Source organism: Hibiscus syriacus, unplaced genomic scaffold (genome assembly GCF_006381635.1).
Source record: "Hibiscus syriacus cultivar Baekdansim isolate YM2019G1 unplaced genomic scaffold, ASM638163v2 tig00111409_pilon, whole genome shotgun sequence".
NCBI classification, from domain to species: Eukaryota; Viridiplantae; Streptophyta; class Magnoliopsida; order Malvales; family Malvaceae; genus Hibiscus; species Hibiscus syriacus.
This window is the reverse complement of record NW_024063086.1, coordinates 1,926,888-1,945,961: the sequence shown is the minus strand read 5'-3', so window position 1 is coordinate 1,945,961 and position 19,074 is coordinate 1,926,888.

Below are 19,074 nucleotides of genomic sequence, written 5' to 3'. Positions count from 1 at the left end.
TTTGAATGTTGCTACCAAAAAAGGCAAGGCATCTGCCATTTGATTCTCTTCACCTCATATACTTAACCTCAGGAAGAGATTCCTCAAATTCTCAACATGTTCTTCCTCTATTTTGGTATTTACAATCATATCATCGACATAAACTTCTATTTCTCTATGCATCATGTCATGAAACAATTTTACCATGGCTCTCTGGTATGTTGCCTCTACATTCTTCAGCCCAAACAACATCACCTTGTAGTAAAGTGTCCCCTACATGGTGACAAACATGGTCTTTTCCATATTTTCAGGGTGCAATAGTCTTTACCATCACTCTCTCTTTTTTCTCAGTTTGGTCATGTTGTCCTAATACACACCTTATTAAGTTCTCAAAGACTGACAAGTAAAGAATTAATGGCTTCCTTGAGATAGGTGGCACTAAGACTGGGCCATTTGAAAAATATTTTTTGACTGCTTCGAAAACTTTTTAACAATCATCACTCCATACCCTTGAGTTATTTTTGTTGAGAAAGAAAAAATAGGATCACATTTCTCAGTCAGTTTTGAGATAAACTAGGCAATTTAATTTAAACTCCCAAGAAATCCTAAAATGTTTTTGTGTATTTGTGGGGATGAAAATTTTTTAATGGTTTTGACTTTATCTAGATCTATTTCAATTTCCTTTTTGCTCACTACAAACCCCAAGATCTTATAGACATCACCCCAAAGGTACATTTGTTTAGTTTGAGTTTCAGTTGCCATTTTCTTAACATCTGGAAGAGATTCCTAAAATTCTTAACATGTTCTTCCTCTATTTTGGCCTTTACAATCATATCATCGACATAAACTTCTATTTCTCTATGCATCATGTCATGAAACAATGTTACCATGACTCTCTGGTATGTTGCCCCAAAATTTTTCAGCCCAAACGACATCACCTTGTAGTAAAATATTCCCCACGTGGTGACAAACATGGTCTTTTCCATATTTTCAGGGTGCATCTTTATTTTATTGTAGCCAGAGAACCCATCCATGAATGAAAACATGGATTTTCTAGCGGAATTGTCCACTAGGGTTTTTATGTGTTGTAGAAGAAAATTATTCTTTGGATTGGCTCTATTGAGATCTCTATAGTCAATGCACATCTGAACTTTCCCATCTTTCTTGGTACTGGGATGATATTTGCCACCCAATCATGGTATTTTACCACTTTAAGGAATCTAGCATTGAATTACTTTTTAACTTCTTTAATTTTAAGTAGTATCTCGGGTCTCATCATTCTAAGCTTTTGTTGCACAGGTCTAAATTATCATTTTATTGATAATTTGTGTACCACTAATTCTATATCCAAACCCATCATATCTTCATATGACCAAGTAAACACGTCCTTGTACTCTCCAATTAGTTCAATCAAACTCTGACGTCACTCGGTAGATAAAGTTGTGCCTTTACTTATTTCTATCTTCATATGTTCCTAGATTCAAAGTTTTAGTGGGCTTCTCATGAGGAAGAATTTGATTATCCTCTTTTTCTACCTTTTTAGTAATTTAGAAGGTAATTCACACTCCTCATCATTATCACAACCTTTAATTTCACCTTGACATATGGGCAGATCGAAATCAATCTTCGGGTTAGTGTCATAAACATTCATGATATTGATATGTAAGGTCCTGAAAGAATAACGAACGAGAGGATATATATACATATACACATACAGGATAATCTATCCCTTATTAAGAGAGAATGTTTGCGACTTTGTGAATTAAAAGAAATTCATTGTTCATTAAAAAATATAGATTAACCCTTTACATAAGATCACTTATTTCCCTGGGTTTAGACAACAAGGAAAGTTTTCATGTGTTACTCTGAAACAATTTTGTAAATCAAAATTCTTCAACAGTTTAATTATCCAGCACAAAACCTGGAAAAGCGGGATAGATGCCTACAACTCTTCTTTCCTCAGCCTCATCACCCAATATGACATTAATACCAATATCTTTTAGTGCATCCTCGATAATGTGTTTCTTGACTTGCTGACTTCCCTGGAACATATAACCTCCATACATAAAGATAGCACTTAGCGGTGGGAAAGTCATCGGCCCCCACTTGATGTCCTCTCTAGCTAACATTGTTCTTCTCCTTTTTTGGCTCTTATGATTTCCCTTTAAATTTTCCTTTAGGGTTGGTTGATATCCCAAAAAATGATCTCTCTTGGTGGTTGGAAATACATGATTAACATATCCTTGTAGGTGGTTTCCTAGCCCTTTTCCAGCCTTAGCTCCCCTTCCCAAAGTCAGTTTGAGTTTTATTCGAGTGCAGTTAGACAATCTTGGCTTAGATGTATTCTTCCTTCAGCCATTAATGTGGCATTGACAAACTCCGGTGATATGAAGGAACATTCAATAGCTTCCTCATCTACTTCAAAATAAGGGGCAGTAGTGGACACAAAAGTAATAATATCTTCCTCAGCATTGATGCATATCAGCATGCCCTCGATCACAAACTTGAGCTTTTATGCAACGTGGATGGAAATAGCCCTGGTTGATGGATCCAAGGCCTTCCTAATAGAGAATTTTAGGTAGGCATGATATCTATTAGAAGGAACTCAACCTCGTAGGTAGATGGGCCAATGGTTAAAGGAATATCAATTTTCCCCAACATTTCTCTATTGGTTCCATTGAATGTTTGAACGATGCTCTGACAAGTCCTCATGTGTGTACTGTCGATAAATGACTTCTTCATGGTCACAAATGGCATTACATTTAGTGTAAAGCCATTGCTAACTTGTACTTGAGATAAAACATGTCCCTTGCACATGATAGTGATATGTAGAGCTTTGTGGTTAACGACCATCTCAAACGGGATCTCATCATCAGGAAAGGAAATGAAATTATCTGCTTGGATATTTGCCACTAATTTATCCAGTTTATGCACAGGTAGGTCTTTCGACACAAAAGTTTGATTTAAAACTTTCAACAGAGCGTCTCGGTGTGCCTCAGAGCTTAATAGAAGAGCAAGGATCAAGATGCTAGCAGGTAGTTTATGAAATTGTTCAACATTGCTATACTTGTTATGTTTCAATAATTTTAGAAACTCCACAGTCGCCTTTTCTTTCACTGGCTCGTTAATGATTAGCTCATACCCATTCATCAATACATCAACCATATTTCCTTTATCAGTGATAGACCGTTTCTCAGGCTTCCTAAGTTGATCTGGAGAGTAACATCTCCCACTTCTAGTAAACTGATCTACTTCATCAATTTCTTCTTTGGTGATCTCTGAAGTACCCACATTATCTATCTTGCACTTGTATCTCCAAGGGACTTGTTTATTGTCCTTGTAGGGGACACGAGATGGGGGGAATGTTCATCAACTTTGGAGTTACTTTCTCTGTCACACGAGTCTTCGATCTGATGACTAAAGGATAATTAGCATTGTAAACTCCCCTAGAAGAACCTTCAGATGCACAAATATCCGCTTCTTCTTCTTCAACAGATTCTTATAAAACTCCATCTCTTAGTATGCCCCTCACAATTGTTATGCTGGCATACATACATGTTTTCAACTTGTTCAGCTACTAGTTAGAGACCAATAACTTGCCTTGATCATCTGACCCCATATACAGTACATTGATGATTTTACCTCACTCACACTTGTTACGATCTTTTACCTTTTTTCCTCAGTAACTGCATTGATACATGTACCTGCATGGTTTGGAAGTGGGTTCTAAGCCATGTTTGGTTGCTCATTATCACCAAAATTTGTAATGTTCATCTATCTTAACCTTTGGATAATCTTCTTAAAGGTGGTGCAGTTTTTAATTAAATGTCTAGGGACCCTTGCGTGATACTCACATTGGAAATTAATATAATACCATTTGGGGTATGAAGTTTACAGAGGTGACACATGGTAAGGTGACACCACATGTCTATCATACAAGACTTAGAATAATTCTTTGTAAGACATAGGGATCATGTCAAACTGAAGCTTCTATCTTGCCTTGACTCCTTTATCCCATGCCTAGCAGAATTATGTGTAGATGACCCTGTGGCTTGAGGTCGAGACACAATGATGTTATTGGAGTCATACTTCCTCACATTGTTGGCTTCATTATCATTCTTTCTTACTAGTGGTTTCTTACTAGACTCACCTCCATTGAGTCTCTCACTCTAGATTGACATTTCAATCATCTCACCTACTATAACCAAATCAACAAAACTCTTGAATGAATTCCCTATTAGATATCCAATAAAAGGAGCTCTTAAAGTGTTGATAAAAAGCATATTTGTTTTTTATTCTTCAAGCGGTGGATGGACTTGTACAACAATATCTCTTCACATTTAGGCATATTGCTTAAAGCTCTCATTGGAACTCTTTTCCATGCTTTGCAGCATGATTCAATTAGGCCTCACATCCTTTACATGCTTGTATTATTCTAGAAAAGCTTTAGCCAAGTCTTTCCATGACCTAATGTGAACTCTGCTCAACTGATTGTCCTATCAGATGGTTGAATCTGCTAAGCTCTCCAAGAAGCAATGCATCAACAGTTGATAATCTCCTACGTAACCAATCGTTTTCCTACAGAACATAGTGATGTGAGCAGAGGGGCATCTCGTGCCATCACATTTTTTAAAATCTGAAACTTTAAACTTGTGAGGTAACACCAAATCAGGAACCAAACTCAACTCCTTGGCATCGATCTCATACATGCTAGTGTTTTCTTTCATAGACCTAATTTTCTTTTCCGTTTGTCTAGATGTTTGTTTTGCTCTTTTCTGACATCCTTATTAAAATATGGGACATTTTCAGCTTGGTTTGGCTTGACAGCTATTTCATGTAAGTTTATGTGCAATCTTTCTTGTTGAGCAGTTGTTCCTTGTTGTGCTCTAACATGAGGTGGTGTAAAGCCTCGAGGGTATAGGGGTTCTTCGGTGGTAACACCAACAGTTGGAACCATGCTTGCAAGTGGGGTTCAAAGGTTCTTTGGTAGTAGAACCATCAGTTGGGGTCTCTTCCCGATCTGTATTTCTCCCCTGTAGTATGCTTGCAAGTTTCTCCATCATGTCATTTTGGGATTTCAACATTTGTTCACATTTCTCTTCTTGAACTTTTCTTATATTCTCTTATATTTCTAGTTGAGTTTTCTCAATCTGGGTGATTCTCTCATCCATTTCCTTTTTCTGGTATTGTATGGATACTTAGAAGTTCCCAATATTCTTCCATACAATCTTTTTATTAAGGTTGATGTTTTATAATGAATATGAAAAATATAACTATTAATAAATAAAATGCAATGCGAAAAGTAAATGTAATGTAAAAAGTAAAATGGAGATGCAAAATGCAAGGTGTTCCAATCCTTTATTTACAATAATAGCTTCATGTACCAAGTCGGCCAAGTACTAAGCCCCTCCTAGAGAATGTTATAGGCAATCATCTGTTTCCTTTACTCCCCTTTGGGCCTACTCCCAATGATAGAGCCATTGTATAACTCCTTCATAAGGGATATTGGAAGTTCACTTGCATTTCTCTAAAATTCTTGAACCATAGTCTCAAGTTCATTCACATGCTTCCTCAGGGTTTTAACCTCCCCATGATTCAAGTTGTAACATCCCAAAATAGGGTTGGTGACTAAAATATAAATTTTGAAAACTTTGTGCTCATTTTTTAAATAAGTTAGAAGTTTAGGGACTTAATTAGAGAGTTTTGATGTTAGATTGATTAGAAAAGTTGAAAAGATAAGAGGGTATAATGGTCTTTTCATAAGATTTATATTTTTCTTTATATAGGATATAAACACTTGGAAATGGGATAAAAGGAAAGAAAAGTCTGGAGATTTGGTTCTTTTCTTCTCTCTCGTTGCCGTGAGCTTCATTTTAAAGGTGAGTTTTGGTAAAATGATTATTTATTGATTTTTAAGGTTAGTTTTAATTCTTGGTGTGTTAAGAAAGCTTAATTAGAGATTAAAATATATTGAAACTCCAAGATGGATGAGTTATGAAGGATTAAATATGAAGAGTGTTTAAATGAATTGATGAAGAAGAAGTTATAAATGGATTTTTTTAAGTCATATTTGACTTGTCAATGATCTAATTAAGAAGTTAGAAGTAATAGAAGTGAATTAAGAACATGTTGGAAATTTAGTAAATTTCTTGGTTTCAAGAATTAAGATGAGTTATTAAAGATGATGATAGGTTATATGGATATAAGATTATTTGAATAAGTGTAGTTAAGCTTAAAAGGTTAAAAGGAGGTTATGGTAGAAGACTTAAGTAAGTTTGGTAAGATTTTTGGGTTAAAGAAGTGTATTTTCGGCAACGGGTATGGTACTATTCATCCAGTACCGATACTTAAAGAGAAAATGAGTGTTAATTGAAGCTTGGGTATCGATACTGGTTAAATGAGTATCGATACCATAAGGCACAAATTTATAAATTATTCAGAGAGTATCGATACCAAAGGAGCAGTATCGATATTGGGTGTATCGGTACCATCTAGCAAGTATTGGTAGCATTTTGATAAAAGGATGGAAGAATTGAAATTGTGTATCGATACCTATGAAGGGTATCGATACTACAAGCATAGAGGTATCAATACTTTGCTTGTAGTACCGATACTACTTGAGTTAGAATTTAGAGATTAGTGCTTCGATTAGCTTGCAATAGTAAGAATCTTTGCAAGTAATTCAAATTTTGATATTTATTGGATTGTGTATTCGTATAGATAACGATCGAGAGCAAAGTCTGGACAAGTCGACCAAGTAATAGTCTTCGAGAAAGAGATATGAGATCAGTATTGACTAGTGAGGCCAGGTGAGTGCATACAAGTTAATATATGATGTTTGATGGAAATAAGACTTTTGATAAGTCTATTTTTCATATTAGAGCTTATAAAAATAAGTGTATGTGTCATATGATATTGCATGAGTTATATGATATACTATGTATGTTAAATGAGTTATGTGAATGCATGTTGGCATGATAACTTATATTAAATGATATAGTTGAATTATGGGATTGTGTGAGAAAGGATATGAACTATATAAAAACATGTATATGTGAATGAGTTATGTGACTAGGTGAATATATGAAAATATGACTATGAGATAAGCCATATGACTATAAGCTATGTGATATAGGTGACATGTGAATTATATGGAAATGATCTACGTGTAAGTGAACTACATTACTAAGTGAATATGTGATATATATAAAGGATAATGCCCATGTTATGTGACATGAGAGCTAGGGGTTGGCATGCCAAGAGTCGAGGGTTCTACGTAGTCCTTCGGGACATATATGTAATCTTTAGGAACAAAGATGTGGTACTTCGGTACACCTATTTGGTTCATTGGGATATGTATGTGGTCCTTAAAAGTGGTCCTTTGGGAAATATGTGTTATATGTGGTCCTTCGAGATATCTATATGGTCATTCAGGACAAATTCTAAGTGCCCCTAGTGTGAATTATACGAGTTGTGGGGATAACATATGTGCACAACCTCTATGTACTTACATATCTTTAGTTCTCACATGTGTACATGGGCTAATAAAGAGATAACAATAAACATATTACATTTAATGTATATATTTTTATGATATGAAATATGTTACAGAAATTCTATGATGATTGTACATTGTTTGGTTAAGAATGTTAGGTACAAGAGCATATAACTAAGAGATACGAATGATAATAATGCTAATAATGATAAGACTAATAATAAGGATAATGAAATGATATATATATGTATGTATTTATGTTTTAATGCATAATGTGTTTTATAGTCTAATATGATTACATGAAGTGTGCATAGTAGAAATTAGTAATGAGATGTTATAGTTAAGTTTATTTATGCCTCACTAAGTCTTCAATTTAGCATGTGAGTGTTTCGCACGTAGGTTCCGGAAAGCAAGAAGAGAAACTAAGAGAAACAATACAGGTCAGCCACTCCTTTACGAAGTTCAGATCATAAAAGAATTTTGAATCATGTGTACTTTGTTATATTAAATTTGTTGGCATGTACTAAGAAATTGGAGTTAAATATGCTCTGATATGTTTTGTAAAACCAATTGATTTTAATTAATGTAAAATATTCGATTTCTTGAATTGTGAAGTTTAAATTTTTATTAATTTGTAAAGAAAAATGTTTTGAAAAGTCATTGTGACACCTCGAACTCAGATTTAGGTCGGATACAGGTTGGGGTGTTACATTTAATGGTGTTAGAGCTAAGATTTAGTCAATTCTAGGCTTAAATCGATGTCAAAGGAGTTTTAAAATGTGTACATGCCAAGACAAAGTGGAAAATTTCTGATCTGATAGTGTAAGGAGTATGTTGTCTTACTAATAGAATAAGATTAGTATGATATAGTAGAAATCTGATTATGATAATTTCTGAAGAAAAATTAGGAAATAAACCTGATGGTGGTAGCAATTCACCTACCCTGGCCATGCAGGATGAAGAGCGGAAACCTCAGGAAATGCCTTGTAAGATTAAAAGTTGTTTTCAGAAAGTTGAAAACATGTTAGAATAGCGATAAAAGGTCTCCACTGTTTTGAATAGAAAAACTTATATGAAGAAATTTCATTATTACGTGGATAAGATAAAATATGGTGGATAAGTGTCACCATAAGAATGTTAAAAAGATCAAAAGATGAGGTTTGAATTTGTAGAAGAGTTCAAGAATAAGTGCATCAGTGACAAGTTTATAAGATAAATGAAACCCAAGTTTATGAGTTTGAAACAAAGGAATAGTACTGTGTATAAGTAAGAGTGTGGATATGATAAAGGTTTGCATCCTATATTGAAAGAGTTGACGCTGGCTAACAAGGGTAAGTTATGGAAAGTGTATTGAAGTTATAAGATTTGAAGATATTGTCAGGTTAAGCTAACCAAATATGAAGTGGATTTGAATTTGGTTGTGTGTTTTGATAATGTAAATGTGATATAGTGAAAGAGATGAGGATTCATATGTTTGAGCGAAGCTAAGGATTGATAGAAAAGTTTAAGATGATAAAAAAAGATATATGTATTGTGATTTGAATAAGGATTTTACAAAGAATAAGATTTGTGCAAGTAACGTTGACTATTAGAGTTATGAAGATGCAATAAAGATTGTGATCAGGGATAAGTATGAATGATATGAAAAGTGTATTGGAGCATAAGGGAAAAGATATAACTTAAGTTATTAGGAGATTTTGATTTTTTGGAGTAATAAATGAATAAGGAAAGTGAAAGATATAGATATAGATTAAAGGATCAGGTATGATAAAGGTTATATTGAAGTATAGATTATAAGGTTGGTTAAAAGTAAGAAAGGTATGTCAAGTGATATGAAGGATTATTTGATTTTGTAAAGTGTATGTTTTAATTATATATATGATGAAGGTTTAAGGTTGTGTTTCTTGGTCAAGTAGACGTAATCAGAAAGATAAAGAATGATTTATATATATTAAGGAAGTTTAAGAGGTAGTCAAATGACGATGGAATAAAAGTTTGGGTATTATTTCAAGGTAATTAGAAATTGATGAGGAATTGATTAATTTATGATTTTGAGTGATAAGAACTGATGTTACTGTCTACATGATAAGTAACATGATATGGATTTTCAAAGGTCAAAAGTAAGTAAAAAATCAAAGAAGAGAAAAGATAGAAATAGATCGAGTTCTTTAGAAATTGAAGACAAATTATTAATTGCAACTACGAAGGGTTAGAGTAGAAGAAGCAACATGAAAACATTAGAAGATATGTTCTTATTGGTATGTGTAGTGAAAATTCGAGGACGAATTTTCTTAAAGGAGGGGAGATTTGTAATATCCCAAAACAGGGCTGGTGACTAAAATATAAATTTTGAAAACTTTATGCTCAATTTTGAAACAAGTTAAAAGTTTATGGACTTAATTAGAGAATTTTGATATTGGACTGATTAGCAAAGTTGGAAAGATGAGATGGTATAATGGCCATTTCATAAGGAAGATTTTTATTTTTCTTTATATAGGATATAAAAACGTGGAAATGAGATAAAAGGAACGAAAAGTCTGGAGACTTGGTTCTCTTGTTCTCCCTCTTTTCCGTGAGCTTCATTTTAAAGTTGAGTTTTGGTAAAATGATTATTTCTTGAGTTTTAAGCTTAGTTTTGATTCTTTGTGTGTTAAGAAAGCTTAATTAGAGATTAAAATGTATTGAAACTCCAAGATGGACGAGTTTTGAACGATTAAATATGAAGAGTTTTTAAGTGAATTGATGAACAAGAAGTTATAAATGGATTTTTACGTCATATTTGACTTGTCAAGGACTAATTAAGAAGTTAGAAGTAATAGAAGTGAATTAAAAACATGTTGGAAATTTAGTAAAATTCTTGGTTTCAAGAATTAAGATGAGTTATTAAAGATGATGATAGGTTATATGGATATAAGATGATTTGAATAAGTGTAGTTAAGCTTAAAAGGTTAAAAGGAGGTTATGATAGAAGAATTAAATAAGTTTGGTAAGATTTTTGAGTTAATAAAGTCTATTCTGGGCAAGAGGTATCAGTAATGTTCATCCAGTACCGGTACTTCAAAGAGAAAATGAGTGTTAATTGAAGCTCGGGTATCGATACTGGTTGAATGAGTATCGATACCATAAGGAACAAATTTATAAATTGTTCAGAGAGTATCGATACCAAAGGAGCAGTATCGATACTAGGGGTATTGATATCATCTAGCAGGTATCGGTACCATTTTTAAATAAGGATGGCAAAATCGAAATTGGGTATCGATACCGTGGAAGGGTATCGATACTACAAGCATAGAGGTATTGGCAATGTGCTTGTAGTACCTATACTACTTGAGTTGGAATTTAGAGATAAGTGCTTTGATTAGCTTACAATAGTAAGAATCTTTGCAAGTAATTCGAATTTTGATATTTATTGGATTGTGTATTTGTATAGATAACGATCAAGAGCAAAGTCCAGACAAGTTGACCAAGTAATAGTCTTCGAGAAAGAGATAAGAGATCGTTATTGACTAGTGAGGCCAGGTGAGTGCATACTAGTTAATATATGATGTTTATGGAAATAAGACTTGTGATAAGTCTATTTTCCATATTAGAGCTTATAAATATGAGTGTATGTGTCATATGATATTGCATGAGTTATATGATATACTATATATGTTAAATGAGTTATGTGAATGCATGTTGGTATGATAACTTATGTTAAATGATATAATTGAAATATGGGATTGTGTGAGAAAGGATATGAACTATATGAGAACATGTATATGTGAATTAGTTATGTGACTAGGTGAATATATGAAAATATGACTACGAGATAAGCCATATGACTATAAGCTATGTGATATAGGTGACATGTAAATTATATGGAAATGATCTATGTGTAAGTGAACTACGTGACTAAGTGAATATATGATAAATATAAAGGATAATTCCCATGTTATGTGACATGAGAGCTAGGGGTATAGTTGGTATGCCAAGAGTAGAGGGTTCTACGTGGTCCTTCGGGACATATATGTAATCCTTTGGAACATATATGCGGTACTTCGATATACCTATTTGGTCCATTGGAATATGTATGTTGTCCTTAAGGAGTGGTCCTTTGGGACATATGTGTTATATGTGGTCCTTCGGGACATCTATGTGGTCATTCAGGGCAAATTCTAAGTGCCCCTAGTGGGAATTATACGAGCTGTGGTGACAACATATGTGCACAACCTCTATGTAGTCACATATCTTTAGTTCTCACATGTGTACATGGGCTAATAAAGAGATAACAATAAACATATTACATGTAATGTATATAGTTTTATGATATGAAATGTGTTACATAAATTATATGATGATGTGTACATTGTTTGGTTAAGAATGTTAGGTACAAGAGCATATAACTAAGAGATTCAAATGATAATAATGATAATAATAATGAGACTAATAATAAGGATAATGAAATGATAATATATGTATGTATTTATGTTTTAATGCATAATGTGTTTTATAGTCTAATATGATTACATGAAGTGTGTATAGTAGAAATTAGTAATGAGATGTTATAGTTAAGTTTATTTATACCTCACTAAGTCATCAACTTAGCATGTGAGTGTTTCACACGTAGGTTCGGGGAAGCAAGAAGAGAATTTAAGAGAAACAAGACATGTCAACCACTCTTTACGAAGTTCAGATCAGAAAAGAATTTTGAATCATGTGTACTTTGTTATGTTAAATTTAGTTGGCATGTACTAATAAATTTGAGTTGAATATGATCTGATATGTTTTGTAAAACCAATTGATTTTAATTAATGTAAAATATTCATTTTCTTGAATTGTGAAGTTTAAATTTTTGTTAATTTGTAAAGAAAAACGTTTTGAAAAGTCAATGTGACACCTCAGACTCAGATTCAGGTCGAATACAGGTTAGGGGTGCTACACGAACTACCTTCTCAGTTTTGGTATTGTCGTAATGTTGCCTCTAAACTCAAGATCTTGCCCTTAAGTTTCTCATTAAAGGTTCGGTTATCTTACAATTTTTGCTCTAATGGATTTTCTTCTTTTGAAAGTATATTGGCCTGATGTCTACTCTACTTATGCTCTTCTTTAATTTCTCTATCCTTTTTCTTCAGACTTGCCACTTCTTGCCTCCATTCAGCAGGTGATTTACTTGAGCTAGCGGCCATCTGAGCTTTTACCATTCATTGGTATGATAACTAGAGATCATCAAAATCCAATCAGATTTGATTTTCCACCTTCTCAATTTGGTCAGCCCGACCCTTATGAATATTAATCTCTAATCCTTTTTGGTACACATCATTTTTCATATTTTGTAAAGTTTATTTCCATTATTTTTTTCTCAACCTAAAAATCACGCTTGGCTAATTCTAACAGAGATGGTACAACTCTAAAATGCTCCTCCATTTACTGAATGTTTTCATGATTGACCATTAGGATATTGTCATTAACTCGAATAGTTATCCACTCTTTATATTCTTGTGAAATATTCATATAAAAAATGAAGAGATTTAATCGACGAGTCTGCTTCCATGTATCAACAACGCCTTTAACTTTTTACTATTGTACTACTCCCTTTTGAATGCAAACTCTGACCCAAATAAGTCCTAAGTTACAAGAATGAACTGTCTTGACCCATATTGCATGGAAACCAGTAAAAGAGAGTATCCTACAGAACCCTTGATGCATACCAAAGGAACCCAATCTCACTCTCCACACTTGTAGAGTATGTCTGAATAGATATTCCATGAAGCACGCCAGAGTATGTCACCATCTCGGATATCTTTGAAAATGACCATCCATTTTTCTTTAGTGAAACCCCCAGTCCATTCTTGGGAAAGGAAATCTTTAGAGATGAAAACCCTTCTAGAAATACTCTACGAGGCATTCTCTCAACATGTTTGAAGTGATTGAGGATCCAAACTAGAAGAAGTGGTGCACACCCTATGAAGCAACCTTCTTCATCCCATCTATTACAATCCATTGGTTCATACAGAATCCATGTCCTAGGTGTATCAAAAAAATTCTTTTTATAAGAGTTTAAAGAATGAAATATCTCGGCTAATATAGCTGGAACGGGATCCACATGTTTGTCTAGTCTCTCGAATAGATCCACCACTAATACGTCAACATGCCCAAGAACTTTTGAGAATAGATCCATTGGTTCATCTTCTTTCTCTTGTTGGGATGACAATTAATTACCTCTCAAAGAGCAGTCTAGGTGATGCATTCACTATCTCCTTTCATCTTGATACTTCTAACGACCCATTCCTCTCTCATTCCTTTCATCAAAAGCAATTTCTTTTTTAAAGAATGGGTGTTTGGTGGTTTGGTGTACACCCTGTCCACTTGGAATCTCAAACAATGGATCAAAGCTTGATACTCTTCTATGGTAGGCGTCAGATTCGCTAACCTAAAAGCAAATCAGCTATAGGAAGAGTTCCAGAACTGCGCAAGAGCTCTAAACAAATTTTAGTCAATCATGAGGTCTATGAGATAGGAAATGTTACTATATAACTGATAGAACAACTGCTTCTCATTTTCCTCATATCTCTTTCAGCTCACTTAGATCATTTTGACGGACATTAATGTTAGTGTAACCAATCAAATTTGATACGTATCCATGAAGTAAATTATCTCCATTAGTAAATTGGGACTACTCAGACCATCTCAGGACATCTGCTTTGTCTTCTACCTCTTTTTGGACCATTCATTCCATATTACTAGCCTTCTATATGTACATCAATCACAAATCAACACCATGGAATGAATAGTGCAATGAAAAAAATGAAAACAAAACAAAAAAAGGCAAAAGAAAATTAGTTAATAATCATGAAAGAATCAATGATACAACTTGTTAATAAAATCTACCCTACATGTTGGCTACCCAATCATGCTTTAGCATATTCTACCCAAACATGATTTCTACTCCCATGCTTTTGTAACATAAAAACCCTAACCACATGTTATCTAGTTCGCATGCTTATTTCAGAAAAGTAAAATTACACTACAGAAATTAAAAGACTCAAAAAGTTTTTCCTTGTGTGCTCTCCTCACGATATTTCTAAGGTTTGGTTCGGCTTTACCTAGGTTCAAGTACTAGGTTCATTATATATTGGATTCATCTCTAAAGTAAGAAGATCTCAAATTTTCCTTGTCGGTACCCCTTGGGCTTTTAGACCCTCAATCTTCACCCATCACAAGCTTTCATATCGAGTTCAATTCAAGGGGACCTCCTTATGTCCATACGGAGATAAAAACCATCACGAAGACCATAAGGCATGAGCCCCAGGAGTGATCCACTATCACATACATAGGTGAAAACCACACAAGGGAGTAGTTTCTCACCTCTACTTAAATAGGATAGAACGGGGTTTTAGCTCATGTTATGATAATACAAGTGCACAGTGTGTGAGGAAAAGCAAAAAACACACAATCAGACAATCAAAAAACTCAATCTCAATTCACTTTAAGATATATTTAATGTGAAAACATTAGCAAACAAATTAGTTCAACTATTTAGTGGTTAATTAAATTGCAAACACAAATTTATTTTAACCAAACAAGGGGTAAATAATTAAATTAGAACGAACTTGTAATTTTCATTGCAAAGACAATTAATTAATTGACTAATGTTCTGACTCTGTAAAAAAAGGTCCCTAGCAGAGTCGCCATGTTGTCGAAATGAGTTCTTAAAAATTAAACGATTTAAAGTTTTCTCTCGATTAATTTGGTGTTTCCTTTTAAAATAAAAACGGATCGAGGAGTTGCCACCAATCTTTGATTAGGGTGTGATTGGGCACGCAAAATGTTTTGTCATTTTAATAAAATTTAATTTAAAAATTATTAAAACATGTTAAGGTCTGCGTACCAAAAATTGAGCTTGGGAGTTAATTACACGTGGAGAAGAATTAACACCCCCATAGCGCCCTAAATTGACTAGTCGATTAATTAGTTGTCTTTGTAATGAAACTTATACCTTCGAATTTAATTTAATTTAAGATCCCTTTAAATAACACTACTTGAACTTTAGGACATAACACAATAATATTTAATTATTTTCTATCGAGAAGAAAAGACATATCATGTCTTAAAGCATTCAGTTCTTACTCCAATCGAAATAAAAAAAATATTACTAGTTCATTCTAAAACTCATTATTGATTTTAATTTCAAATGTATGAATAATGATAAAAATAAAACAAGTTAAATTAAAATTATTAGCCCTTTTAGAAAGAAGAAGGATGTTCGATTATTTAAAGATATCAAGATCAGACCTTTTATAAGTTATAACGATCTTGTCTCAAAAAAATTAAATAGATGAACATTTGTTTCTCTTGTTCTCAAATTTTAGGGTTTTACTTGACGGGACACACTTTTATATGTTAAGACAATCACTTTATAATAACCCTAAAATGAAAGCGTATTAACCTTAATCCAATTATTTAAATTATCGAGTTATGCTTAGGAGGATAATGCATATCAAATAAGAATGTGACTAATCTTATATGCAAACAAACATATAAAAGAAGTGACGTTGTCCGTGTACCAAGTCATCAATCAATTATTAAAAAAATACATACACATACACATACACATACACATACACATACACATACACATACACATACACACACATACACATACACGTACACGTACACGTACACGTACACGTACACGTACACGTACACGTACACGTACACGTACACGTACACGTACACGTACACGTACACGTACACGTACACGTACACGTACACGTACACGTACACGTACACGTACACGTACACGTACACGTACACGTACACGTACACGTACACGTACACGTACACGTACACGTACACGTACACGTACACGTACACGTACACGTACACGTACACATACACATACACATACACATACACATACACATACACATACACATACACATACACATACACATACACATACACATACACATACACATACACATACACATACACATACACATACACATAGACATAGACATAGACATATACATAGACATATACATATACATATACATATACATATACATATACATATACATATACATATACATATACATATACATATACATATACATATACATATACATATACATATACATATACATATACATATACATATACACGCACACGCACACGCACACGCACACGCACACGCACACGCACACGCACACGCACACGCACACGCACACGCACACGCACACGCACACGCAAACGCAAACGCAAACGCACACGCTCACGCACACGCACACGCACACGCACACATACACATACACATACACATACACATACACATACACATACACATACACATATACATATACATAAACATATACATATACATATATATATACATGGAAATAAAAGATATGGGTCAATACATATATATACGTATATTAAATTCCTTAATAAGGGCTTTGCAAAGCATACATACCATATTTTGTTTGTAAAAGGACACGCGTGTGTGTATATATATGTATATATACATGCTATTTAATGTGTAAAATGTGTTTAGAAAATATACATATATACATATATACATATAAGATATTTCATGCAGAAAATACGGGGTCCTAACATGTGAGAATGTCAAAATTCTAGATTCCATCAAACAAATATAAGAAAGGGTTAAACATATGGAGAGAGAAAATAAATCAAATTAATGCATTAAATACAGGGCATAAATGACTAAGATGAACCAAACGATCAGGGTATAACTTAAAATTGAAAAACTAAAACTAATAAAATAGTACCATATATATACAACCATCATGGCATAATAAATTTTAAATTAAACCAAATACGTATGTAAGGAAGCTAGATAATGAAGTAAACATATATATATATGGCTTAAATGAAAATTGAAAGAAATAAAATGAATCAATGTAATAGAGCAGAAAGTTAAGGCCATCTCCAGCCCTTATCTATACTCTACAATATCTCTATCTCTACTCTAAAGATAAAACAGTAATTCATCTCCAGCACTATCTCTACATTACCACAAACTCTACTTTATTCACAATATTTAACTATTATAATATTGATTTTGCAAATATAAAATAATTATAATTTGGGTTTTTGGATCAAAATGGAGTAATATTTTGGGTTTAGATTTTAGGCCCAAACATGAGCTAGACACAATATCATTGGCTTCTAGGGTTTTATTGTTGCTCACTTCTCTCTTCTCTGGTAAATTACTCACTTCTCTTTCTCGCTAAACCTTCCATAACTGCAACTTTATGGTTTCTTATCAGATCTAAATTAAGTCGTGCATTTTGCGCTTTTTGATTACTTGAAACTTTGTTTTATAGGTTAGTTTTTTTGTATCTTTGTTCCTGGGAAGAACGGAAGTTCAGAGAAGAGGTAATTTTATTTCTTCCTTCTTTTCTTCATTTTATCATTTGAGAAAAATAACAAAAAAAATGTAGCGCAGTTACAGTGCAACGCCAGTTGTAGCGTACACTGTAGCCAGATGCCACAATCTATCTTAAAATTGGCGATGGGCTAGAGTAAAAAGCAATCTCCAAAGTGGAGATTTAATCCACTTCAACGATGCGCTGGAGTTGGTCTAAGAAAACAACACAAAATAGGACTTCACCGAATAACAAAAATGTGAAGGGCCATACTCGAAATGAAAATAAAATATTAGAGATATAATATAAAAATTTACCATTAATGACCAATTATTCCTAGAGGACCAAAATAAAATAAATATAAAAATGATGAGCCAAGATCAGAAATAGAATAGGACTAAAATGCATTAAACTAAAACTAGGTGGAGCCCTTACATGATTAACCCCCTCCCTAGGCACGGGTCCAAAACGATGTCATTTTGGCAGCCATATATATAGCCTATTTTGGGTAAACAAGAAACTCTAACTCTAATTTTATCACTTCCTTTCTTTTCTTTCTAAATGTTTTTCTCTCTAGCTACTCCCTTTCCCTGTCGTTCTCTCTATCCAAACCCATTTCTTTTTTTCATTTTTTACCTTAAACCAACGACCACCGACCAAAGTCCCATATTTCAAGACCCAAATCCCAAAACTGACCCTAAAATGCTCACCCCTTTGAACCCCAAATAAACCAAAAATGAAAGGGCTTTTAGAGCCTACCTCCGACCAAAGAAGATCTATTCTCCCTCCGGCGTAGACAACGTCCAAACGTTCGAACATGATATTGTTCTTTTAGAACCAATTTTTTGTTGTTGTTACTGTTACTCCAAAAAAAGATGTTCCCCCTTTTGTTGTGTTGTTCATGCTATATCACCCCTCCCAAAAAAATGAAAAATTCCCCTTTTTGTGTTTGCTTTTTGCTATTCCAATTTGCTGAAGGAAGAGATCACCCCTTTTTTTTGCTGATATCTTCTTTGGTCTTTTGTTTGCATGTGAGAGGAAGGGGAAAATGGTGCACCTTTTTAGCATTTTGTGGAAACCAAAGCTCTTTCTATCCACTGTCATGGCATAGGGAGCTGTGCACGAAAAACGTACGAACGATGTGGACGAAAGCACGGGCGCGTGAGGCTGCTTGGGAGGCGCGCGTGTATCCAACGCACGGATCTGAATGGTTGTCACTATCGGGTT